This window comes from Hyperolius riggenbachi, chromosome 2 (genome assembly GCF_040937935.1).
Source record: "Hyperolius riggenbachi isolate aHypRig1 chromosome 2, aHypRig1.pri, whole genome shotgun sequence".
NCBI lineage: Eukaryota > Metazoa > Chordata > Amphibia > Anura > Hyperoliidae > Hyperolius > Hyperolius riggenbachi.
Window position 1 is genome coordinate 354,502,789 of NC_090647.1, and position 27,844 is coordinate 354,530,632.

Here is a 27,844-nt window from a genome sequence, read left to right on the forward strand (position 1 = left end):
CATAAGAAGTTTATAAGGGGGCTTTCCAGCCCTAATTCTTTTATCTCCGAGGAAGCAGAAGGGTCTGCGGAACATGTGAGATCTAGCGGGGATACTGGCCAGGCTGTCGATATGGGGACTTTGGTGGTAAGCTTCCTCCTTTTTCTTTCCACCTTTCACTTACTCTAGTGGTTTTACTCTTTAGTTAGCCGGCATACAATATCACTAGAGAGTCGTAGATAGGAGGATTGTTCATTCTATATACATATAAATGTATTTACCCCAAAAATTATTCTCCATTATACTGTGCAATATTATTTGTTATTTGATGTGGCTGATGACCATTATTGTATGTGTCATTTTTTGCTGTGCCAGCAAACCTGTATCCCTTGCTATGTGTTTTATTTTGGTTTTAAAGGGATAAGTCCCCAATAAACTTGTTCATATTTTGTGGTACCTAGTGTATGACATGTTATTATTATCATTATTTGCTATATGGATGGCTTTCTCTTGATTTGGGTTGTCCCACTTCTGGAGTCTGTGACAGAGGACTGTTACCCTGCAGAGGGGAATCATCTACTGCAGTAACTTGAATCGGTGGTTTTACCGGGGTGACTGGAATACCCAATTTCTTAGCAAATTCGTAATCCATAAAATTAGCCGCTGAGCCCGAGTCAATGAAGGCTTCAGTGACCTCAGACCTATCTTCCCATGAAACAGTACAGGGAAGAAGCAAACGTTTATCATCTAGGGGTAAAAATTGCACGCCTCGGGTATTACCCCCAACTACACCTAGGCAGAAGCGTTTCCCGACTTCTTAGGGCAATTCTGTACTCTATGACCCCCCTCTGCACAACAAAAAAACAGAGCTGCTCTGCTATCCTGCGTTTCCGCTCCACTTGAGACAATTTTGACCGACCAATCTGCATTGGCTCAGGCGGAGGTGAAGCGGGAGGAGGTGGAGTTACTGGAGGTGCAGCGTGGGACACCATTCTCACGTGGTATTACCCAGAGTCTGTCTCTGATAGCGCAGCCGGCGATCTATCCTGATGGCCGATGAAATGGCCTCATCGATGGACTTAGGTTCAGGCTGGCTTAACATAAGATTGGAGACCTCATCTGACAACCCTGATAAAAAACAATCTAAAAGGGCAAATGTGTCCCACCTGGCCGATACTGACCATCCCCTAAATTCAGCAGCATAATCTTCAACCGGACTCTTGCCTTGACGTAACAGTTTGAGCTTCCGCTCAGAAGTTGAGGCAATGTCTGGGTCGTCGTAAATTATAGCCATAGCTTTAAAAAATTCCTCTACAGAGGTTAGGGCCTGGTGACCGAGGGGAAGACTGTACGCCCAGGTCTGAGAATTGCCTGATAACAAGGTCTTAATGAACGTAACCCTTTGGGTCATGGTTCCTGAAGAATTAGGTCTTAACTCAAAGTATGATAACACTCTACTTCTAAAATTTCGGAAGTCAGATCTGTGACCAGAAAATTTTTCAGGTACAGGCATACGTATGTCTGTGCTAGGAGGAGATCGCACTTCATCCACAGCCGTCTGTAGGGTTTGTAGGGACCCAGACAGGGTATTAATCTGAGTCTGATGGTTACCCAGCACTTGGTTGATATTTTCCACCTTAGTGGTAAGTGTGCCCAGGCGGCTGATGAGTGCGTCCATTTGTATTTGGTCTGCCGTTCTGTAACGATCGGTGTAACACAGAGAGGGTCTGATTATTGGTGATCTGCAGTATTACCAAGAATACAGATATATACCCGATTATTGATGATCTGCAGTATCACCGATAATCAGATATATCGCTAACCTCTGGACACCGGAGAGATATGAGTGTTTTGGTGCAACAGTAAATACTTTGAGAGCAATACCTGGAGAACAGGTATCAGAGCAGTAGGCTATTCTGCCAAAGAGAACAAGTGCCTTCCAGTAACCTCCCGAATCTCCCGAAGGGAGGAGCCAGGCCAGGAGATGGAAGGACCAGAGCGTTAGTGACACCAATAGGAGAGTGTCACTAATGATCTGTGAACTCTCTCTAAGGTAGGGAGATAGCTCTTGAGGTCGGGCAAGCCAGGTCGGCAACACACGGACAGATAAGTACAAAGACAGGAGACAGATTCAGTAATCCTAAGACATGCAGAGTTTGGCAACAGAATATCAGATATAGCGAAGTACCAAATCAGTAATCAGGAAAGCAGAAGGTCATAACAGATAATAAACAATGCCTAGTCTTGGTGTGAGCTCCGTGATCATCAACACCCTGGAACTAGTCTGAAGTATAACAGAATGATAATACAATTCCCTAGTCTGGGTGTGAGGTCCGTGATCATCAACACCCTGGAACTAGTCTGAAGTATAACAGATTGGTAACACAAGTCCCTAATCTGGGTGTGAGGTCCTTGATCATCAACACCCTGGAACTAGTCTGAAGTATAACAGAATGGTGATACAAGTCCCTAATCTGGGTGTGAGGTCCTTGATCATCAACACCCTGGAACTAGTCTGAAGTATAACAGAATGGTAATGCAAGTCCCTAATCTGGGTGTGAGGTCCTTGATCATCAACACCCTGGAACTAGTCTGGATATAACGACTGGTAACACAGAATCTAACAAAAGGTCTGAGTGCTTCCACGTAGTGATCGCAACGGCAGACAACCAGTGAATGACCAGCACCCAGTATATATAGCACAGCGCTCTCCAGCACCTCTCCTAAGTGCTGGACCAATGGGAACTGGTTGAATCGTCAGCTGATCGGCTTGGTCAGCTGACTCCCTTCTGGCTGTCATAAAAGTTCTGCCTCTCAGCGCGCGCGCGCGTCCTTCTGAACCTGTGTGGACTATCAGTCCCAGCCACACCAGCCATGTGTTGTGTACCACCCGCCGCGCTGGACGCGGAACCAGCCGCACCGCTATCAGGGCATGTGGCGGTTTCTCCGCGTTCCGCCATAATGGTAGATGTAGGCCTACGCGTGCAAACCGCCGCGTTGGACGCGGAATCAGCAGCCTTGTTCTGAACACACGTGGCGGCTTATCCGTGTTTTCTCACAGTCAGCAGCTGCATTCAGCAGAATGGAGCTGCTGACTTTAGGAAAAAGTCGCCCTGTGTAATACAATGTAACTGTGGAAAGATGTATATCATTTTAAAGCTCTCTTTCTCCTCTTTCTGACGACACCTAAATCGTCGCCCTACGCCTTTTGGTTTTCTCTATAATTCTCTACAATTTCAATCGCGAAAATAGCGAAAACTAAAAGGCGTAGGGCGGCAGTTTGTATATAATTGGAAAGAGGAGAAAGTGAGCTTTAAAATGATATGCATCTTTCCATAGTTTCTGCACTGCTCGGAGTCCCTTTAAAATCACGTTGTACAAACCGCGAGCGATTCTGCGTGAAAATCCGCATAGAAACGGCAACAAAACCGCATGCGATTTTCCCGTCGAAATCGCGACATCCACAAGCATTTATGTTACCAATCACAGTAGAGTGCATGTTGCCATGCTTAGCAATGTATTATTCCAGAAGAAAGATCGGCACCACACTTCGTATGCATTAATCAGCTCTTAAACCTTTATTCCATAATAGAGTTTGACAGGCAGCGACAGCCCGCTGTTTCGGCCAGGACGGCCTTTTTCAAGTTGCCAAAAGTGTCAAATACTTGACATGTATTTGACACTTTTGGCAACTTGAAAAAGGCCGTCCTGGCCGAAACAGCGGGCTGTCGCTGCCTGTCAAACTCTATTATGGAATAAAGGTTTAAGAGCTGATTAATGCATACGAAGTGTGGTGCCGATCTTTCTTCTGGAATAATACATATGACCCTCGGGTACAAGGGTGAAGATCTTGGCACACATCTTTAAAGAACTTTGAGCTATACGTGGGTGCTCCTGGATACATGCTTGCATGCTTAGCAATGTAATATGTCTGGAAACATCACAAAGGACAAAGCAGACAATCTATCTACTGGCCACTGAGGCTGGAAGCATTTGTAACCTCACGCGTGTCAACACCTGACATACAGTGCAGTTACCCGGCAGCTAGTAACCGCTTCATATTGCATCCGAGCTCAGATATCCCTAATGCTACGTACACACTTGCGATAACGATCGTTTACAAGGAACGATAGTTACCAGACGAACAATATTGGAACGATTGGAATGCAACGATGGGATGCAGCAATCATCATACACATTTTAACGATCGTTCTCGCAGAAAAGAACGATCAGAGGGTAATGTTGCGCACATATTTATATGAAATAAAAAAATAAAAAAAAACCACAAACATGGGGTTACAATAGATATAAATATATGATAGTTAACTTGCAAACAAAGTTTATTTGAAATTTGTAATGTAACAATCTTTACAGGCCGCACTAGACTGGAAGCATAGAAGCTGGCCAAAATCAAACGCAGGTGCATTGACCCTTGTAACGATCATGCTCGGCAGATAACTGTACACACTATAGTTTTGTAACGATTGTCGTTCAATATGATCCGTCCTTTTGGATTTTCTCATCGTGCCGATATCGTTCGTTCATCGTACTTAATGATCGTTTGGTAAAGTTCTTTCCACTATTGTCGACAGACCAATTGTTAAGCTGCTATTTCAAATGACCATAGTCGCAAGTTTGTACGTACATTGCTTGTGCCACGCTCCACATAAGGGTCAGAGCCACTCACAGGCAGTGGAAATGTTCTAGTCAAAACCCCCCTGGTAGGCACACAATCACACTGATTCTGCCCCCCTGCCTCCTGATCGCCCACAGCACCCCTCAGACCCCCCCTGATCACCCCCCCCCCAGACCACTGTTTGCACCCAATCACCCCGTCACTATCTGTCAACGCTAATTTTTAGATTAAGTCCTAAACTGCCCCCTAGGGGCTCCAGATCATCCCCTACACCCTCAGATTCTCCCCAACCCCCCCCCCCCCCCTGTGTACTGTATACATCTATTCTCCCCTGTAATCACCCACTGATCACCTGTCAATCACTCACCAATCACCCCCTGTCACTGCCACCCATCAGATCAGACCCTAACCTGCCCCCTGCGGGCACCTGATCACCCACCCACACCCTCAGATCGCCCACAGACCACCACCCAAATGCATTGTTTACATCTGTTCTCCCCTCTAATCACCCATCAATCACCCCGTCACTGCTACCAATCAGATCAGACCCTAATCTGCCCCTTGCAGGCACCCAATTACCCGCCCACATCCTCAGACCCCCTGATCACCTCGCCAGTGCATTGCTTGCATCTATTCTCCCATCTAATCACACCCTGATCACCTATCAATCACCCCTTCACCCCGTCACCACCTGTCACTGCTACCCATCAGATCAGACCCTAATCTGCCCCTTGTAGGCACACAAACACCCGCCCACACCCTCAGATTGCCCTCAGACCCCCCCTCCCCTATCACCTCCCCAGTACATTATTTACATCTGTTCTCCCCTCTAATCACCCACTGATCACCCATCAATCACCCCCTGTCAGGCGGGAGGATAAAGTCAATATGTAGACAAGATAAAGTAAAAAGACAGTGGGAGCCTAACATTATGGGGGGTGGAGAGGGGGTGGGGACAGTGTAAAGATTAATGAGGTTGGTAAAACTTCAAGTAGCCCATTTCATGTAAACAAAATTGGTAAATGTGGTGGTAAAAATATAAAGTGCATGGTAACCAATGCTCGGAGCCTTGCAAATAAAATAGACAAACTAGAGTTCATTCTGAATGACAAAGGCTATGACATTGTGGGAATAACCGAGACATGGATGGATGAAAGCCATGAATGGATAGCTAATTTAAAAGGATACAATGTGTTTAGGAGGGATAGAACAGGGAAAAAAGGTGGAGGGGTTTGTCCCTTTGTTAAGAATTCTTTTACAGCTGTCCTCAACGATGAGATGGAGGAAGATTGCGAAGATGTGGAGTCCGTTTGGGTAAATATTCATGGTGGAAATAAAAGTTGCCAATTGCTTATTGGGGTATGCTACAGACCACCTCATATTAATGAAGCTGCAGAACTGCGATTACTACAGCAGATTGAAAAAGTTGCAAGTAAAAATTAGGTCATAATTATGGGAGACTTCAACTTTCCAGACATTGACTGGGGTATTGAGGCTACCCATTCTGGTAAAAGCAGCAGATTTCTGGCAGCACTACAGGACAATTACTTGACTCATATGGTAACGGAACCAACTAGGGGGAATGCATTGCTGGATCTGATCATTTCTAATAGCCCAGATAATGTATCAAATGTGCAGGTTCAAGAACATTTGGGAAATAGTGATCACAACATGATAACGTTTGATCTGGTGACTGATAGGCCACGGGGCAGCGGGACCACTAAAACCATGAATTTTAGAAAAGCAAAGTTCAATCAAATTAGGCAGGCACTAAGTTTGGTGAACTGGGATAATGTACTACAAGGGGAGGACACTGAAGGGAAATGGCAAGCTTTTAAACATATTCTCAATCAATATTGTAGCATGTATATCCCATACGAAAACAAAATGTCTAGGAATCAAAAAGGCCTCTATGGATGAATAGAAAGGTTAGGGATAAAATGAAAAGGAAAAATAATGCCTATAAGGTCCTAAAACAGGAGGGGACAGAGGCTGCACTAAGCAATTATAAGGAGTGCAATAAAAATTGTAAAAAAGAAATTAGGCTGGCAAAGATCGAAGCTGAAAATCAAATCGCTAGGGATATCAAATCTAACCCAAAAAAGTTTTACAAGTACATCAACTCTAAAAAAAGGAAGGTTGACTGTATAGGACTCCTAAAGGATGAGGGTGGGAACTCAATGGTGGATGACCAAGGTAAGGCAGAGTTATTAAATGCTTTCTTTGCTTCTGTCTTCACAAAGGAAACAGCACTGTTGCAAATTACAGAGGCAGAAGAGTCTCAATCTTCCAATTGTAATATAAAATACTTAATGCAGGAAGAAGTGAAGGCAAGACTGAATAAATTAAAAATAGACAAGGCACCTGGCCCGGATGGCATGCATCCTCGGGTCCTAAGGGAATTAAGTTCGGTTATAGATAAACCCCTTTATCTTATCTTTTGTGACTCTCTTTCAACTGGCAGAGTCCCAGTGGATTGGCGTACAGCCCACGTTTTCCCATTATTTAAAGGGACTCCGAGCAGTGCAGAAACTATGGAAAGATGCATATCATTTTAAAGCTCTCTTTCTCCTCTTTCCAATGATATATAAACCACCACCCTACGTCTTTTAGTTTTCGCTATTTTCGCGATTGAAATTGCCGCGGCCGCGATTTCGATCGCGAAAATAGAGAAAACTAAAAGGTGTAGGGCAACGATTTAGGTGTCGTCAGAAAGAGGAGAAAGAGAGCTTTAAAATGATATCCATCAAGCCATAGTTATATTGTATTACACAGGACGACACTTTCCCCAGTGTCAGCAGCTCCATTCTGCAGAATGCAGCTGTTGACTTTGACAAAAAGTAGCCCTGTGTAATACAATATAACTATGGAAAGATGGATATCATTTTAAAGCTCTCTTTCTCCTCTTTCTGACGACACCTAAATCGTTGCCCTACGCCTTTTAGTTTTCTCTATTTTCGCGATCGAAATCGCGGCCGCGGCAATTTCAATCGCGAAAATAGCGAAAACTAAAAGGCGTAGGGTGGCGGTTTATATATCATTGGAAAGAGGAGAAAGAGAACTTTAAAATGATGTGCATCTTTCCATAGTTTCTGCACTACTCGGAGTCCCTTTAAGAAGGGCAAAAAATCAGATCCAGGAAATTATAGACCTGTAAGCTTAACATCAGTTGTATGCAAACTATTTGAGGGGTTACTAAGAGATACTATACATGACTTCATAGTAGAAAATAATCTTATTTCTCAGCATCAACATGGGTTTACTAAAGACAGGTCCTGTTTGACTAACATGCTCAGCTTTTATGAGGTAGTGAATGCTAATATGGATATTAGGAATGCTGTAAATGTGATATACTTGGACTTTGCAAAGGCCTTTGACACTGTTCCCCACAAAAGTCTGGTGCAAAAGTTGATGATGCAAGGACTGGGGAAGAGTCTGTGTGCATGGATAGGGAACTGGCTAATGGACAGAAAACAAAGAGTTGTGGTCAATGGATCGTACTCAAAATGGGAGACGGCAGACGCGTATCTGGAGGCGTGCATATAGGGCAGGTGCTATAGGCGCCCATTGTCACTCTCCTTGGGAGGTGCATCTGTGAACAAATAAATCACCCTCTCCTACTGTTAGAGTTCGCATTCTGCTGGCTGCCAGCATTGCTACCGCTATGCCGCCCGACGCACAGCTGGTAGAGTGGGAGGAGAGGAGGACTGTTTTGCGCTGTCCCATTAAACTCCCAACTGAAGCTTCTCTCGTTGCCGTGGCAATGTCGGCGCCGCTCGCATAGTCCTCCTGTCCTGATTGGCTGCATGGACACCCAGCTGCAGCTTCTCTGGTTGCCCTGGCAACTTCGGCACTACTCACATCCCCTACTGTCCTGATTGGCTGCATGGTGCCATGTGTTGTGTGCCGCTAAGCCTGATGGGGGTGGAAGATGATTGGAGGAGGAAAGTGTGTGTAGCTTTAGCCGGGAGTATGATGACACACACACACACACGCATACAGTGAGTGCTGCTGAGAGCCTGAGGCAGAGCATAAATCACAAGGTAATTAGAAAAGAAGTTAAGTAGTATAATACTTATTATAACAAAATATTCTGCAGCAGCAGCTGGCCAATACTTTTCCACAGTCCCACATTTGATTTTACTCAGTTTAAGTACATTTTTTTAATTATTATTTATAAAGCCCTGACATCTTCTGCAGCACTGTACAGAGTATATTGACTTGTCACTAACTGTCGCTCAGGAGCTCACAATCTAATCCTACCATATAATTATTGTGTGGTGCATGTATTGTATCTGTTAGTTTTGGGTATGTGGGAGGTAACCAGACTGCAAGGAGGAAACCCACACAAACACGGGGAGACCATACAAACTCTGTGCAGATAGTAACCTGACTGAGATTCGAGCCGGGGACCCAGCGCTGCAAAGCAAACGTGCTAACCACTATGACACAATGCTGCCCAATTTCCTCATATTACAGCAGGCCCCTGGTTTCCTACATTTAAATTCTTACAATTTCCGTCCATTCTACAGCAGGCCACTGTTTTCTCACATAAGTTCTTCTGGGGTTTTACCCAGAATAACTGAAATTATGGGGGAAAGCACTGCTGTGGCCTGCTGTAGAATGGATGGAAATTTGTTAGAACTACTGAAATGTGGGAAAGCAGAGCCTGCTGTAATGCGGGAATTGCAAATGACTTTGTCATAAAATTCCTCCAGTTGAAAATTATGTTCACGTGACATCCTTTACTTACCTGGTGCTTCTTACAGAATCCAGGCCCCGAAGTCTTGTAGTTCCCTTGTCTTCCCGGTCCTCAATCTTGATCCGCTGAGCGGTCCTGTAAACTGTGCACACTACTGCGCATGCGTTGGCTCAATGGCGGGGCTCTTTGATTGCACTCCCATAGAAAGTATTGTCCAGGCGCAGAATGCTCCCAGTCACGGGAGCACGATCAAGTATACGTACCACCAGGCCAGTGCATGGGCAGTAGTGCACAACTTAGGACCTTTTTACACTTAATGTGTTGGTATACTGTACATTGCTTTTTTTTTCTCCATAACAGTGCATTGTAGAAAAAGCTTTCAGTTAAAATGCGTATAGTGTGAACTAAGCCATTGGGAAACATGGGCATTACTTTGAAAATCAGTTGGCCTTTCAGTTATAACTGAGAGCAACTGATTAAGTTGAAAAAGACCCTTAGCTGAGTCGCACACTTCACTGGGTCACACAGTGGAACAAGGATGAGGACCAGGAGGTCAGCGAGGGAGCAACAAGACTACGGGGGCTGAAGGTGCCCCAGGTAAGTAAAAGAACAATCTTTATTTTAAAGTCGGTTATCCTTGAGGCTGGCACTTAGATGTGTGTGTGTGGGGGGGGGGGCGCAAATTCAGCTCTCGCCATAGGCGGCGTTTTACCTAGATACGCCTCTGGGAGACGGTTAGCAGTGGGGTCCCACAGGGGTCTGTACTGGGTCCAGTGCTCTTCAATTTATTTATTAATGACCTAGTAGATGCAGTAGTGAGCAATGTTGCTATTTTTGCAGATGATACAAAATTGTGCAGAATCTTCAACTCTCAGGAAGATAGTGTCATATTGCAACAGGATCTGGATAGGATGGCTATATGGGCACACACATGGCAGATGAAATTCAATGTTGAAAAATGTAAAGTCATGCATTTTGGTCGTACCAATGGTCTAGCATCACACAAAATAAATGGAATACAGTTGGGGACATCAAATTTGGAGAAGGACTTAGGAGTACTCATCGACAACAAGTTAAATAATCGTACTCAATGCCAAGCCGCTGCAGCTAAAGCTAACAAAATTTTGGAATGCATTAAAAGGGAAATAAAAACTTTAGATGTGTAACGATTGTGGAACTTTCTCCGTGATCAGCGCACAACGCGTGCGCTGACACGGCGGAAATCCTCCACAAGCGTGTAATTGCGGGCACCCAGCAAAAGGTGCTACGCACCTGTAGAGGGAAATTCCTGTCGGCTGATGGCGCTGGGGAGTGCAGAGGAACCAATCCTCTGTACCTCCACAAATGCCAGACAGGAATTGTACGAAACGCAGAACGCAATCGCAAGAGAGGCGATTGCGAATGAGAATGAGCAAAGGGACAGGTTGTATGTGTGTGCGCCAATCTAGTCGCCACCCCGCGGCCGCGCACACACAACAGCAGATATGAAATAGGAACGCGATCGCGAGAGGTGCAATCGCCAGACGTGACACAAGGCAGATCAGAATAGAATACGAGGGTAGCAAAGGCACAGCAAATAATACAATGAGAAGATACGGAAAATAACAAACGCTAGCTAACCGCGAACACCGCACTCATTCGCAACAGTGCACGCGGTTATGCGCGGTCTCCACGTGATAAGCACAATAGAGACAAGCACGCCTAACTAACCATTAACAGACAAACATGAAACAGAGGACGCGAGCACTTGCTTAACGGTTACCTCACCGAGCCTCCAGCAAGCGTAGCAGACAAGACAGACACACGAAAACAGGAACAAGCGAGAGATAGGATCCACAGCACTAGCGAAAAGTGGCTAGCGCGATCCAAGTACAGAGTAGCAGAACAGAAGGATCCCCAGCGCTAGCGAAAAGTGGCTAGCGCAATCCCAGAAGACAGAACAGAAGGATCCCCAGCGCTAGCGAAAAGTAGCTAGCGCGATCCCAGGAGACAGAACAGAAGGATCCCCAGCGCTAGCGAAAAGTAGCTAGCGCGATCCCAGGAGACAGAACAGAAGAGATAGCTGGTAGCAACCGCTGCACCAGCTATACTCCAAGAACAGAGATCAGAACCATTTCCTGTCGACCACCATAGGGACAGGACAATGGCAACAGGCAAGACAAGACAGAACAGGCAATACAGATAATACAATCCTAACTGCACTAGGGAAATCTGCCTAGCGCAGATTCAGGAATTACTCTAAGCTGATGTTCAAACAGAGAGCAAGGCTGACACCCCACCAGGAGTGTTACATAGGACGAAATCCTTATGACCAGGGAAGCATTGTGGGAAAGACATAGTACTTATAGTACACGCCTCCAATGAATGTGGCCAGGCAATTTGCATGACAACGTATGCAAATTCCTCTGCAAGCACAAGCTGCAAAACTGACAGAAGCTCTTCTTTCCAGAGTCCTGCAGCATGCAAACCTACACAATGGTCAAAGGGCTGCCTGAGCAAATCATCACAGTACCCCCCCCCCCCTCCAGGGTCGAATTCCAGACGACCCTCAAAACTGCTATTAGCAACAGACTCAAACTGAAGACTCATGAAGGTCGGGGCAGCCCGACAAGGTCCAATTCCAGAATCAGTCCACCCGAAACCGACCTCATCGGAAACAGAAGCCACCGAAACATGCCCATCAGTACTACCAGTCTCAGCATAACACCCATCAGGACTGTGAACGCCAGAGAAGAAGCCATCGACACCCTCCAGACAATACCCACCACCTTCCAAGGAGCGTCCGAAAATACCAAACCTGCCACAATACCTGTTCGAAGTGTCCCTTACAACACAAAAGCCACCGTTGATCTTATCCAGTGTACCAAGCAAAATTTCTCCCGGAATCTCCCAGAACCTTTTGAAGCTCCACAGAGATCCCAAGAGGGCAGAACAATCACCAGGCTCACATGGAGAATTACCAAGAACCCCCATGGAACCAATGACAATTCCGGATTCAGAATTACGAGGACACCCATCAAGATCAAGACTTTCAGGGACCACTTCTGGGTATGCAAGCAGGCAGGCCATATCAGAGCATGTCTCCACCGAGGAAGCATCTGAGTACGCTGGTAACCGAGGCACACTTGGGCTTTCTGGGTCACAGAGCACACTGGGGTACACCAGCACAGGAGAAACCTCAGGACTTGTCGGGGAACTGCCAACCTCAGAGTCCGGCACTACAAGACCAAAACCAGTACCGGACAGAGAATCATCATGAGTGGAGGTCACAGGCACTGGACTTTCAAAAGAAGACTCGGATACAAATTCAGAAATTTCTGTGACAATAATATCATCATTGACTACATATGAGTGAAGCTCCATCAGAGCTGAAAAGGTAGCCAGCAAGGCAGCAATGCCTACGGAAGAGGGTAACACCTCAGAAGGACTTGGGGGGCAGGAGACATCTCCTACAAGTTCTGCACCCTTTGGGAGGAACTCGGAGACCTCCAGAACATCAAACAAGACCTCAGGAACATAATTTTTCAAGTTTTCTGAGAAGGATTCTGAACTATCCATGTTACAGGGCAAAACTAGAACTTTATTTTGTGGACAGGGCAAATGTCCCAGGGAAGGTTCCACTATAAACTGAGACTGTATCTCATCATCATGAGTGGAACATACAGGAATATTCACTGGACCACACACTGACTCCCTAACTTTAATCTCGCTGCACCCAGAATTCTGCGTAGCAGTCAAACTAGCTTGCAACTCCAAAACTGCAGAAAGACAGGTAAAAATAGCAGCAATACCTAGACGAGCCTCTAGGGGCAGGGCAGGAGATATTGTACAAGGCAATATTGACTCATCCAGAGTACAGGGTGGAGAGTCAGAACTTTCTTCAAAGCAAGAAAGGGACTCACAAATGTCAGTGCAAGTGGAGATCATGTTTTTATTCATGGTACAGGGCAGATTCAGAGAAAGCGTCTCTGAACAAGGCAAAGAAGGTTCAGCATCAGATTCGCAAAACCGAAGCGCTGTCTCACTCTTAGATTTGGCTAACAATGTCGAAATCCGAGGAATCAGAACGCAAAACCTGCGAATCAAAATTCACTTTAGGTTGTGAAACTGACGCTTCTATAGCGCAAACCTCCGCGATCTGCGGAGCAGACTGCAAGGCATCTAGGACCGAAACGCTGGAGCAACTGTCCCCAGGCAACGGGCCCTTACAGGTGTGAACAGGGTGAGACCGAGACTCATTTGCAGAAGAAATGGCGACATCAACAGGATAAACTTTATTAGGCATAAAAATTTTACTTTTGACGCTGCATAGTCGAGAAATTTTCCCCATAGCAGGGTCACAGACGGAAGATCTCAAAGATCTGTTTCTAACTGACAAAGGATCCCACACATCCTTGAGGAAACCGGCAGACTCATGCCGATCACAATCTGCAGGAACATCCGAGAAACAGGCATCAGATCGCACAGATTCAAACTGCACACTGTCAGGAGAGAATCCTTCGGGATTCGCACAGGAACCAACCACAGCGGCACACTCATTCATTTCAGATTGCACAAAGTCAAGACTCTCATGCTTTACCCCAGAAAGGCAGGAACAATCATCCGACAACGATGTCTCTTTATTAGAATCAATTGGTTGGTGTGTGTGCACTGTGCAACTCATCCAAAATCGTTTGCCATACATAGATCACCAGATCCACATCATCCTTGTCACATTCATCGGAATCAATCAGAAGGTACATAGAATCGAGACAAGCATTCAAGACCTCTTCGCTTTTTGCGATGTAAAAATCGCAAAAGGCTTTCCAATCAAAATCGAATTCTTCCAGCAAGGCCCCAATATCCCAGGAAGCAAATGGGGGTTCAAACAGGCCAGTATCCAAATAATCTCCATAGGGGTGGAGTTCAGGAACAAGAACAGATTTTTTAACTGCTTTAATGTAGTGTGCGATCCTACCTATAGCAGGATCCACATAAGCTTTGGATTGGGGCAAAAAACCTGGAAACTGATCAGCAGATGCATTATAAACATCATTATCATACTGCATGGTTTTGCTCATTTCAGACTTGACAGAAATAACCTCTTTATTTGTGGTTACTAGGGGCAACGGATCTTTCCGCTGGGAAGCCTTCCTAGATCTTTTACGTTTAGACTTAAGGTGCGTACACACATGCGACTATAGTCGTTTGTAACGATCGTTCCCCGATCTTTACCAACGACGATCGTTACAAAAAACGAACCACCGACTATTAAGTCTAACGACAAACGAGCCAAATCGCTACAAAAGAAAGTTCTGTCTCGGCGGATTTTTCCCAACGACGATCGTTTGCAAAAGTGGTACATCGTTGGAAACGATCGTTCGTACCAGGCTGGACATGCGCATTTCACTTTTTCTCCATGGAATTTTACAATTTTATGCGCAGGCGCATTAAGTGCTTTTACGTGGTGTAACGTTCGTTCTAACGATGTGATCGTTACACACTTTTTAGAACTAACTTTACTTCGGTCGTTCTTTCGTCAATTAAAAGATCGTTCGTCGTTAACAACGAACGATCGTTGTCGCATGTGTGTACGTAGCATTAGAGGCTTTGGATGGCTGCTTTATGGATGAAAGAGTAGATGGAACAGCTGATTGAGCTGCTGACCACAACTCCTTAAGGGGGTATGGTAATTGAGGTAATCTCAGCCAATTGTGAATTAAAAAGGCCAAGAATTCCAGGGGTCTTTGACTCAGGGTGGTATGATCTAACACATCATAAGCCCACATTGACATTTCGCCCCCCAACACATTGTAAACCATTTGGGGGGCCCAGGTAGACACTGGGGTGCATTGGAATTCAGGGTTCGCTAACAGTTTTGTACACTCAGACAAAAATTCGTCTGCTGATTCAGGTTCAAGTTTTTTAAATCTCTTAAAGGTACAAGAGCCATATTCGACAAAATCGTACAAATCAGAAATTCCCTCTACACTGGGAATTTTGGTTGGGCTGGTCATACTGTAACGATTGTGGAACTTTCTCCGTGATCAGCGCACAATGCGTGCGCTGTCACGGCGGAAATCCTCCACAAACGTGTAATTGCGGGCACCCAGCAAAAGGTGCTACGCACCTGTAGAGGGAAATTCCTGTCGGCAGATGGCGCTGGGGAGTGCAGAGGAACCAATCCTCTGTACCTCCACAAATGCCAGACAGGAATTGTACGAAACGCAGAACGCAATCGCAAGAGAGGCGATTGCGAATGAGAATGAGCAAAGGGACAGGTTGTATGTGTGTGCGCCAATCTAGTCGCCACCCCGCGACCGCGCACACACAACAGCAGATATGAAATAGGAACGCGATCACGAGAGGTGCAATCGCCAGACGTGACACAAGGCAGATCAGAATAGAATACGAGGGTAGCAAAGGCACAGCAAATATTACAATGAGAAGATACGGAAAATAACAAACGCTAGCTAACCGCGAACACCGCACTCATTCGCAACAGTGCACGCGGTTAAGCGCGGTCTCCACGTGATAAGCACAATAGAGACAAGCACGCCTAACTAACCATTAACAGACAAACATGAAACAGAGGACGCGAGCGCTTGCTTAACGGTCACCTCACCGAGCCTCAGGCAAGCGTAGCAGACAAGACAGACACACGAAAACAGGGACAAGCGAGAGATAGAATCCACAGCACTAGCGAAAAGTGGCTAGCGCGATCCAAGTACAGAGTAGCAGAACAGAAGGATCCCCAGCGCTAGCGAAAAGTGGCTAGCGCAATCCCAGAAGACAGAACAGAAGGATCCCCAGCGCTAGCGAAAAGTAGCTAGCGCGATCCCAGGAGACAGAACAGAAGGATCCCCAGCGCTAGCGAAAAGTGGCTAGCGCGATCCCAGGAGACAGAACAGAAGGATCCCCAGCGCTAGCGAAAAGTAGCTAGCGCGATCCCAGGAGACAGAACAGAAGAGATAGCTGGTAGCAACCGCTGCACCAGCTATACTCCAAGAACAGAGATCAGAACCATTTCCTGTCGACCACCAGGCTCGCCATCAGGGGGGGACATCCGTGACTCCCGTCACGGGCCCCGGCCCTGCAGCCGCCCGGCCGCCGCTCAACCCCCCCTGGCCGCTGCTCCCTCCTTCCATTCCTCTAGCCGCCGCCTCCGCCGCGTCAGACCCCGATCAGGCGGCGACAATAGTGCGGGCGCTAGGACCCAGTGCCCGCACTGATATGCGGAAGTGACGTCACTTCTGCATATAGAGCGGGTGCGTCCAGCGCCCGCTCTTACTGGTCGGGTCGCCGCTGATCTTGAGGTCTGACGCTGGGCAGCACTGGCAAGGTAGGGGAAGCAGCGGCAGCGGCTGGGGGGCTCCCTGTCACTCGCTCACTACTTAAAGGGCCTCCCTGTCACTCACTCACTACTTAAAGGGCCTCCCTGTCACTCACTCACTACCTAAAGGGCCTCCCTGTCACTCACTCCCTAAAGAGCCTCCCTGTCACTCACTCACTACTTAAAGGGCCTCCCTGTCACTCACTCACTACTTAAAGGGCCTCCCTGTCACTCACTCACTACCTAAAGGGCCTCCCTGTCACTCACTCCCTAAAGGGCCTCCCTGTCACTCACTCACTACCTAAAGGGCCTCCCTGTCATTCGCTCACTAGCTAAAGGGCCTCCCTGTCACTCACTCACTACTTAAAGGGCCTCCCTGTCACTCACTCCCTAAAGGGCCTCCCTGTCACTCACTCACTACTTAAAGGGCCTCCCTGTCACTCACTCCCTAAAGGGCCTCCCTGTCACTCACTCACTACCTAAAGGGCCTCCCTGTCACTCGCTCACTAGCTAAAGGGGCTCCCTGTCACTCACTCACTACTTAAAGGGCCTCCCTGTCACTCGCTCACTAGCTAAAGGGCCTCCCTGTCACTCACTCACTCACTACTTAAAGGGCCTCCCTGTCACTCACTCATTACTTAAAGGGCCTCCCTGTCACTCACTCACTACTTAAAGGACCTCCCTGTCACTCACTCACTACCTAAAGGGCCTCCCTGTCACTCACTCCCTAAAGGGCCTCCCTGTCACTCACTCACTACTTAAAGGGCCTCCCTGTTACTCACTCACTCCCTAAAGGGCCTCCCTGTCACTCACTCACTACCTAAAGCACAGGTGTCAAACTCAGTCCTCGAGGGCCAAATCCATGCCAGAGTTTAGGATGGACTGCGAAATAAAATATGTTCTACTTGATGAACCACACCTTTCCTGATTAAGTCTCATCAATTAGTTTGAGCTGGGTCAAAAATGTGTGAAGACCTCGGCCCTCGAGGACTGGAGTTCGACACCTGTGACCTAAAGGGCCTCCCTGTCACTCACTCACTAGCTAAAGGGGCTCCCTGTCACTCACTCACTACTTAAAGGGCCTCCCTGTCACTCACTCACTAGCTAAAGGGCCTCCCTGTCACTCACTCACTAGCTAAAGGGGCTCCCTGTCACTCACTCACTAGCTAAAGGGGATCCCTGGCACTTACTCACTGCCTAAAGGGGCTCCCTGTCACTCACTCACTCCCTAAAGGGGCTCCCTGTCACTCACTCACTCCCTAAAGGGGCTCCCTGTCACTCACTCACTAGCTAAAGGGCCTCCCTGTCACTTACTCACTACCTAAAGGGCCTCACTGTCACTGTCACTCACTCACTCCCTAAAGGGGCTCGCTGGCACTCACTCACTGCCTAAAGGGCCTCCCTGTCACTCACTCCCTAAAGGGCCTCCCTGTCACTCACTCACTAGCTAAAGGGCCTCCCTGTCACTCACTCACTCACTACCTAAAGGGCCTCACTGTCACTGTCACTCACTCACTCCCTAAAGGGGCTCCCTGTCACTCACTCACTGCCTAAAGGGGCTCCCTGTCACTCACTCAGTGCCTAAAGGGGCTCCCTGTCACTCACTCACTGCCTAAATGGGCTCCCTGTCACTCACTCACTGCCTAGGCTGCCGCTCAACCCCCCCTGGCCGCTGCTCCCTCCTTCCATTCCTCTAGCCGCCGCCTCCGCCGCGTCAGACCCTGATCAGGCGGCGACAATAGTGCGGGCGCTAGGACCCAGCGCCCGCACTGATATGCGGAAGTGACGTCACTTCTGCATATAGAGCGGGTGCGTCCAGCGCCCGCTCTTACTGGTCGGGTCGCCGCTGATCTTGAGGTCTGACGCTGGGCAGCACTGGCAAGGTAGGGGAAGCAGCGGCAGCGGCGGCGGCTGGGGGGGCTCCCTGTCACTCGCTCACTACTTAAAGGGCCTCCCTGTCACTCACTCACTACCTAAAGGGCCTCCCTGTCACTCACTCCCTAAAGGGCCTCCCTGTCACTCACTCACTACTTAAAGGGCCTCCCTGTCACTCACTCACTACTTAAAGGGCCTCCCTGTCACTCACTCACTACCTAAAGGGCCTCCCTGTCACTCACTCCCTAAAGGGCCTCCCTGTCACTCACTCACTACCTAAAGGGCCTCCCTGTCACTCACTCACTAGCTAAAGGGGCTCCCTGTCACTCACTCACTACTTAAAGGGCCTCCCTGTCACTCACTCACTAGCTAAAGGGCCTCCCTGTCACTCACTCACTAGCTAAAGGGGCTCCCTGTCACTCACTCACTAGCTAAAGGGGCTCCCTGTCACTCACTCACTACTTAAAGGGCCTCCCTGTCACTCACTCACTACCTAAAGGGCCTCCCTGTCACTCACTCCCTAAAGGGCCTCCCTGTCACTCACTCACTACCTAAAGGGCGTCCCTGTCACTCACTCACTACCTAAAGGGCCTCCCTGTCACTCACTCACTAGCTAAAGGGGCTCCCTGTCACTCGCTCACTAGCTAAAGGGCCTCCCTGTCACTCACTCACTACTTAACCACTTCCTGACCGCCGTATTGACAATTGGCGGCCGGGAAGTGGACCCCGCAAGGACCGCCGTATTGACAATTGGCGGCGGTCCTTGTAGGGGCATGGGCGGAGCGATCGCTTCATCAGTGACGCGATCCTCCGCCTCCGCCTGGCGCCGCAACCCGCCGCAACATCCCGCCGGCCATACGGAAGCGCCGGCGGGATGTTAACCCGACGATCGCCGCATACAAAGTGTATAATACACTTTGTAATGTTTACAAAGTGTATTATACAGGCTGCCTCCTGCCCTGGTGGTCCCAGTGTCCGAGGGACCACCAGGGCAGGCTGCAGCCACCCTAGTCTGCACCCAAGCACACTGATTTCTCTCCCCCCCTGCCCCAGATCGCCCACAGCACCCCTCAGACCCCCCCTGCCCACCCCCCAGACCCCTGTTTGCACCCAATCACCCCCCTAATCACCCATCAATCACTCCCTGTCACTATCTGTCAACGCTATTTTTTTTTATCCCCCCCCCTGCCCCCTGCTCCCTCCTGATCACCCCCCACCCCTCAGATTCTCCCCAGACCCCCCCCCCAGACCCCCCCACCCCATGTACTGTATGCATCTATCCCCCCTGATCACCTGTCAATCACCTGTCAATCACCTGTCAATCACCCATCAATCACCCCCTGTCACTGCCACCCATCAATCAGCCCCTAACCTGCCCCTTGCGGGCAATCTGATCACCCACCCACACCAATAGATCGCCCGCAGATCCGACATCAGATCACCACCCAAGCGCAGCGTTTACATCTATTCTCTCCTCTAAACACCCACTAATTACCCATCAATCACCCATCAATCACCCCCTATCACCACCTGTCACTGTTACCCATCAGATCAGACCCTAATCTGCCCCTTGCGGGCACCCAATCACCCGCCTACACGCTCAGATTGCCCTCAGACCCCCCCTTATCAATTCACCAGGGCATTATTTACATCTGTCCTTCCCTGTAATAACCCACTGATCACCTGTCAATCACCCCCTGTCACTGCCACCCATCAATCACCCCCTGTCACTGCCACCCATCAATCAGCCCCTAACCTGCCCCTTGCGGGCAATCTGATCACCCACCCACACCAATAGATCGCCCGCAGATCCGACATCAGATCACCACCCAAGCGCAGTGTTTACATCTATTGTCTCCTCTAAACACCCACTAATTACCCACTAATTACCCATCAATCACCCCCTATCACTACCTGTCACTGTTACCCATCAGATCAGACCCTAATCTGCCCCTTGCGGGCACCCAATCACCCGCCTACACGCTCAGATTGCCCTCAGACCCCCCCTTATCAATTCGCCAGTGCATTAGTTACATCTGTTCTTCCCTGTAATAACCCACTGATCACCTGTCAATCACCTGTCAATCACCCATCAATCACCCCCTGGCACTGCCACCCATCAATCACCCCCTGGCACTGCTACCCATCAATCACCCCCTGTCACTGCCACTCATCAATCAGCTCCTAACCTGCCCCTTGCGGGCAATCTGATCACCCACCCACACCAATAGTTTGCCCGCAGATCCGACATCAGATCACCACCCAAGCGCAGCGTTTACATCTATTCTCTCCTCTAAACACTCACTAATTACCCATCAATCACCCATCAATCACCCCCTATCACCACCTGTCACTGTTACCCATCAGATCAGACCCTAATCTGCCCCTTGCGGGCACCCAATCACCCGCCTACACGCTCAGATTGCCCTCAGACCCCCCCTTATCAATTCGCCAGTGCAATATTTGCATCTGTTCTCCCCTGTAATAACCCACTGATTACCTGCCAATCACCTGTCAATCACCTATCAATCACCCATCAATCACCCCCTGTCACTGCCACCCATCAATCACCCCCTGTCACTGCCACCCATAAATCACCCCCTGTCACTGCCACCCATCAATCACCCGCTGTCACTGCCACCCATCAATCAGCCCCTAACCTGCCCCTTGCGGGCAATCTGATCACCCACCCACACCAATAGATCGCCCGCAGATCCGACGTCCGATCACCTCCCAAGTGCAGTGTTTACATCTGTTCTCTACCCTAAACACCCACTAATTACCCATCAATCACCCCCTGTCACTGCTACCTATCAGATTAGACCCCCTATCTGCCCCTAGGGCACTCAATCACCCGCCCACACCCTCAGAATGCTCTCAGACCCCAGCCCTGATCACCTCGCCAGTGCATTGCTTGCATCTATTCCCCCCTCTAATCACACCTTGAGACACCCATCAATCACCTCCTGTCACCCCCTAACACACCTACCCATCAGATCAGGCCCTAATTTGCCCCGTGTGGGCTCCTGATCACTCGGCCAAACCCTCAGATCCCCCTCAGACCCCCTTCCGATCACCTCCCCAGTGCATTGGTTGCATCTATTTTCCCCTCTAACCACCCCCTGAGACACCCATCAATCACCTCCTGTCACCCCCCTAGCACTCCTATCCATCAGATCAGGCCCAATACAACCTGTCATCTAAAAGGCCACCCTGCTTATGACCGGTTCCACAAAATTCGCCCCCTCATAGACCACCTGTCATCAAAATTTGCAGATGCTTATACCCCTGAACAGTCATTTTGAGACATTTGGTTTCCAGACTACTCACGGTTTTGGGCCCGTAAAATGCCAGGGCGGTATAGGAACCCCACAAGTGACCCCATTTTAGAAAAAAAGACACCCCAAGGTATTCTGTTAGGTGTATGACGAGTTCATAGAAGATTTTATTTTTTGTCAAAAGTTAGCGGAACTTGATTTTTATTGGTTTTTTTTCACAAAGTGTCATTTTTCACTAACTTGTGACAAAAAATAAAATCTTCTATGAACTCGCCATACACCTAACGGAATACCTTGGGGTGTCTTCTTTCTAAAATGGGGTCACTTGTGGGGTTCCTATACTGCCCTGGCATTTCAGGGGCCCTAAACCGCGAGGAGTAGTCTAGAAAACAAATGCCTCAAAATGACCTGTGAATAGGACGTTGGGCCCCTTAGCGCACCTAGGCTGCAAAAAAGTGCCACACATGTGGTATTGCCATACTCAGGAGAAGTAGTATAATGTGTTTTGGGGTGTATTTTTACACATACCCATGCTGGGTGGGAGAAATATCTCTGTAAATGACAATTTGTTAATTTTTTTTACACACAATTGTCCATTTACAGAGATCTTTCTCCCACTCAGCATGGGTATGTGTAAAAATACACCCCAAAACACATTATACTACTTCTCCTGAGTACGGCGATACCACATGTGTGGCACTTTTTTGCACCCTAACTGCGCTAAAGGGCCCAAAGTCCAATGAGTACCTTTAGGATTTCACAGGTCATTTTGAGTAATTTCGTTTCAAGACTACTCCTCACGGTTTAGGGCCCCTAAAATGCCAGGGCAGTATAGGAACCCCACAAATGACCCCATTTTAGAAAGAAGACACCCCAAGGTATTCCGTTAGGAGTATGGTGAGTTCATAGAAGATTTTATTTTTTGTCAAAAGTTAGCGGAAAATGACACTTTGTGAAAAAACACAATTAAAATCAATTTCCGCTAACTTGTGACAAAAAAAAAAATCTTCTATGAACTCGCCATACTCCTAACGGAATACCTTGGGGTGTCTTCTTTCTAAAATGGGGTCATTTGTGGGGTTCCTATACTGCCCTGGCATTTTAGGGGCCCTAAACCGTGAGGAGTAGTCTTGAAACGAAATTTCTCAAAATGACCTGTGAAATCCTAAAGGTACTCATTGGACTTTGGGCCCTTTAGCGCAGTTAGGGTGCAAAAAAGTGCCACACATGTGGTATCGCCGTACTCAGGAGAAGTAGTATAATGTGTTTTGGGGTGTATTTTTACACATACCCATGCTGGGTGGGAGAAATTTCTATGTAAATGGACAATTGTGTGTAAAAAACATCAAACAATTGTCATTTACAGAGATATTTCTCCCACTTAGCATGGGTATGTGTAAAAATACACCCCAAAACACATTATACTACTTCTCCTGAGTACGGCGGTACCACATGTGTGGCACTTTTTTACACCCTAAGTACGCTAAGGGGCCCAAAGTCCAATGAGTACCTTTAGGATTTCACAGGTCATTTTGCAGCATTTGGTTTCAAGACTACTCCTCACGGTTTAGGGCCCCTAAAATGCCAGGGCAGTATAGGAACCCCACAAATGACCCTATTCTAGAAAGAAGACACCCAAAGGTATTCCGTTAGGAGTATGGTGAGTTCATAGAAGATTTTATTTTTTGTCCCAAGTTAGCGGAAAATGACACTTTGTGAAAAAAAACTATTAATATCAATTTCCGCTAACTTGTGACAAAAAAAAAAAATTCTATGAACTCACCATACTCCTAACGGAATACCTTGGGGTGTCTTCTTTCTAAAATGGGGTCATTAGTGGGGTTCCTATACTGCCCTGGCATTTTAGGGGCCCTAAACCGTGAGGAGTAGTCTTGAAACAAAAATGACCTGTGAAATGCTAAAGGTACTCATTGGACTTTGGGCCCCTTAGCGCAGTTAGGGTGCAAAAAAGTGCCACACATGTGGTGTCGCCGTACTCGGAAGAAGTAGTACAATGTGTTTTGGGGTGTATTTTTACACATACCCATGCTGGGTGGGAGAAATACCGCTGTAAATGGACAATTGTGTGTAAAAAAAATCGAAAGATTGTCATTTACAGAGGTATTTCTCCCACCCAGCATGGGTATGTGTAAAAATACACCCCAAAACACATTATACTACTTCTCCTGAGTACGGCGATACCACATGTGTGGCACTTTTTTGCACCCTAACTGCGCTAAAGGGCCCAAAGTCCAATGAGTACCTTTAGGATTTCACAGGTCATTTTGAGAAATTTCGTTTCAAGACTACTCCTCACGGTTTAGGGCCCCTAAAATGCCAGGGCAGTATAGGAACCCCACAAATGACCCCATTTTAGAAAGAAGACACCCCAAGGTATTCCGTTAGGAGTATGGCGAGTTCATAGAAGATTTTTTTTTTGTCACAAGTTAGCGGAAATTGATTTTAATTGTGTTTTTTCACAAAGTGTCATTTTCCGCTAACTTTTGACAAAAAATAAAATCTTCTATGAACTCACCATACTCCTAACGGAATACCTTGGGGTGTCTTCTTTCTAAAATGGGGTCATTTGTGGGGTTCCTATACTGCCCTGGCATTTTAGGGGCCCTAAACCGTGAGGAGTAGTCTTGAAACGAAATTACTCAAAATGACCTGTGAAATCCTAAAGGTACTCATTGGACTTTGGGCCCTTTAGCGCAGTTAGGGTGCAAAAAAGTGCCACACATGTGGTATCGCCGTACTCAGGAGAAGTATTATAATGTGTTTTGGGGTGTATTTTTACACATACCCATGCTGAGTGGGAGAAAGATCTCTGTAAATGGACAATTGTGTGTAAAAAAAATTAACAAATTGTCATTTACAGAGATATTTCTCCCACCCAGCATGGGTATGTGTAAAAATACACCCCAAAACACATTATACTACTTCTCCTGAGTATGGCAATACCACATGTGTGGCACTTTTTTGCAGCCTAACTGCGCTAAGGGGTCCAAAGTCCAATGAGCACCTTTAGACTTTACAGGGGTGCTTACAATTTAGCACCCCCCAAAATGTCAGGACAGTAAACACACCCCACAAATGACCCCATTTTGGAAAGTAGACCCTTCAAGGTATTCAGAGAGGGGCATGGTGAGTCCATGGCAGATTTCATTTTTTTTGTCGCAAGTTAGAAGAAATGGAAACTTTTTTTTTTTTTTTTTCTTCTCACAAAGTGTCATTTTCCGCTTACTTGTGACAAAAAATAATATCTTCTATGAACTCACTATGCCTCTCAGTGAATACTTTGGGATGTCTTCTTTCCAAAATGGGGTCATTTGGGGGGTATTTATACTATCCTGGAATTCTAGCCCCTCATGAAACATGACAGGGGGTCAGAAAAGTCATAAATGCTTGAAAATGAGAAAATTCACTTTTTGCACCATAGTTTGTAAACGCTATAACTTTTACCCAAACCAATAAATATACACTGAATGGGGTTTTTTATCAAAAACATGTTTGTCCACATTTTTCGCGCTGCATGTATACAGAAATTTTACTTTATTTGAAAACTGTCAGCACAGAAAGTTAAAAAAATAATTTTTTTGCCAAAATTCATGTCTTTTTTGATGAATATAATAAAATGTAAAAATCGCAGGAGCAATCAAATAGCACCAAATGAAAGCTTTATTAGTGACAAGAAAAGGAGCCAAAATTCATTTAGGTGGTAGGTTGTATGAGCGAGCAATAAACCGTGAAAGCTGCAGTGGTCTGAATGGAAAAAAAGTGGCCGGTCCTTAAGGGGTAGAAAGCCCTAGGTCCTCAAGTGGTTAAAGGGCCTCCCTGTCACTCACTCACTACTTAAAGGGCCCCCCTGTCACTCACTCCCTAAAGGGCCTCCCTGTCACTCACTCACTACTTAAAGGGCCTCCCTGTCACTCACTCCCTAAAGGGCCTCCCTGTCACTCACTCACTACCTAAAGGGCCTCCCTGTCACTCACTCACTAGCTAAAGGAGCTCCCTGTCACTCACTCACTACTTAAAGGGCTTCCCTGTCACTCGCTCACTAGCTAAAGGGCCTCCCTGTCACTCACTCACTACTTAAAGGGCCTCCCTGTCACTCACTCATTACTTAAAGGGCCTCCCTGTCACTCACTCACTACTTAAAGGACCTCCCTGTCACTCACTCACTACCTAAAGGGCCTCCCTGTCACTCACTCCCTAAAGGGCCTCCCTGTCACTCACTCACTACTTAAAGGGCCTCCCTGTCACTCACTCACTCCCTAAAGGGCCTCCCTGTCACTCGCTCACTACCTAAAGGGCCTCCCTGTCACTCACTCACTAGCTAAAGGGGCTCCCTGTCACTCACTCACTACTTAAAGGGCCTCCCTGTCACTCACTCACTAGCTAAAGGGCCTCCCTGTCACTCACTCACTATCTAAAGGGGCTCCCTGTCACTCACTCACTAGCTAAAGGGGCTCCCTGGCACTTACTCACTGCCTAAAGGGGCTCCCTGTCACTCACTCCCTAAAGGGGCTCCCTGTCACTCACTCACTCCCTAAAGGGGCTCCCTGTCACTCACTCACTAGCTAAAGGGCCTCCCTGTCACTCACTCACTACCTAAAGGGCCTCACTGTCACTGTCACTCACTCACTCCCTAAAGGGGCTCGCTGGCACTCACTCACTGCCTAAAGGGCCTCCCTGTCACTCACTCCCTAAAGTGCCTCCCTGTCACTCACTCACTAGCTAAAGGGCCTCCCTGTCACTCACTCACTCACTACCTAAAGGGCCTCACTGTCACTCACTCACTCCCTAAAGGGGCTCCCTGTCACTCACTCACTGCCTAAAGGGGCTCCCTGTCACTCACTCAATGCCTAAAAGGGCTCCCTGTCACTCACTCACTGCCTAAAGGGGCTCCCTGTCACTCACTCACTGCCTAAAGGGGCTCCCTGTCACTCACTCACTAGCTAAAGGGCCTCCCTGTCACTCACTCACTAAAGGGGCTCCCTGTCACTCACTCACTAGCTAAAGGGGCTCCCTGTCACTCACTCACTACCTAAAGGGGCTCCCTGTCACTCACTCACTACCTAAAAGGGCTCCCTGTCACTCACTGCCTAAAGGGCTCCATGTCACTCACTACCTAACCTGTCAGAATCCAGGTGAGAGGTGTCTACCATAATAAGGGGGCGTTCTGCCTATTTATGTGAAATGCTGTCTATTTATGTGCCTCATGACTGCTGAATTTGTCTTGTTTGTGGCCTAATGATTGAATTTTTACTTGTTGGGGGCCTCATGATTTGTTGGGAGCCTTAAGATTGCTGAATTTGTCTTGTTGGGGGCCTCTTGATTGCTGAATTTGTCTTGTTGGGGGTCTCACGATTGCTGAATTTGTCTTGTTGGGGGCCTCATGATTGCTGAATTTGTCTTGTTGGGGGCCTCATGATTGCTGAATTTGTCTTGTTGGGGGCCTCATGATTGCTGAATTTGTCTTGTTGGCGGCCTAATGATTGCTGAATTTGTCTTGTTGGGGGCCTCATGGTTTGTTGGGGGCCTCATGATTGCTGAATTTGTCTTGTTGGGGGTCACATGATTGCTAACTGCGAGACTATGGGAAAAGCTGAATCATTACCATATGAGACAATAGCATTAAACCTACTTTTTTAGCTTTTTTAAACAGAAAATAAAACTGGGAGGTTCTAAAAAAATGATGGAGCACTTCCTCCTTCCGGCTTGAAGGAGGAAGTGCTCGATATCGAGGCTTGCAACGCGTCCATTCGGACACTTGCACCTCGTTGAAACGCTGGGCGGAGAGCGGCGTTCTGGGTAATTAACCCCGCCGCATCTAGCCGCTCAGCTGTGGCAGTTAGAGCTAACTTGAATCACGAGTATCCACCGTGGTTATTCGTGATTAATTTGTGGACAGCAAGCCTCCAACTAGCTCTGCCAACATGTAATGGCTACACACATTTCTCAGTTGGGGGGGGGGGGCCCGGACTGATGATTTGTGAGGGGCCCCAAAATTTCTGATGGCGGCCCTGTTGACCACCATAGGGACAGGACAATGGCAA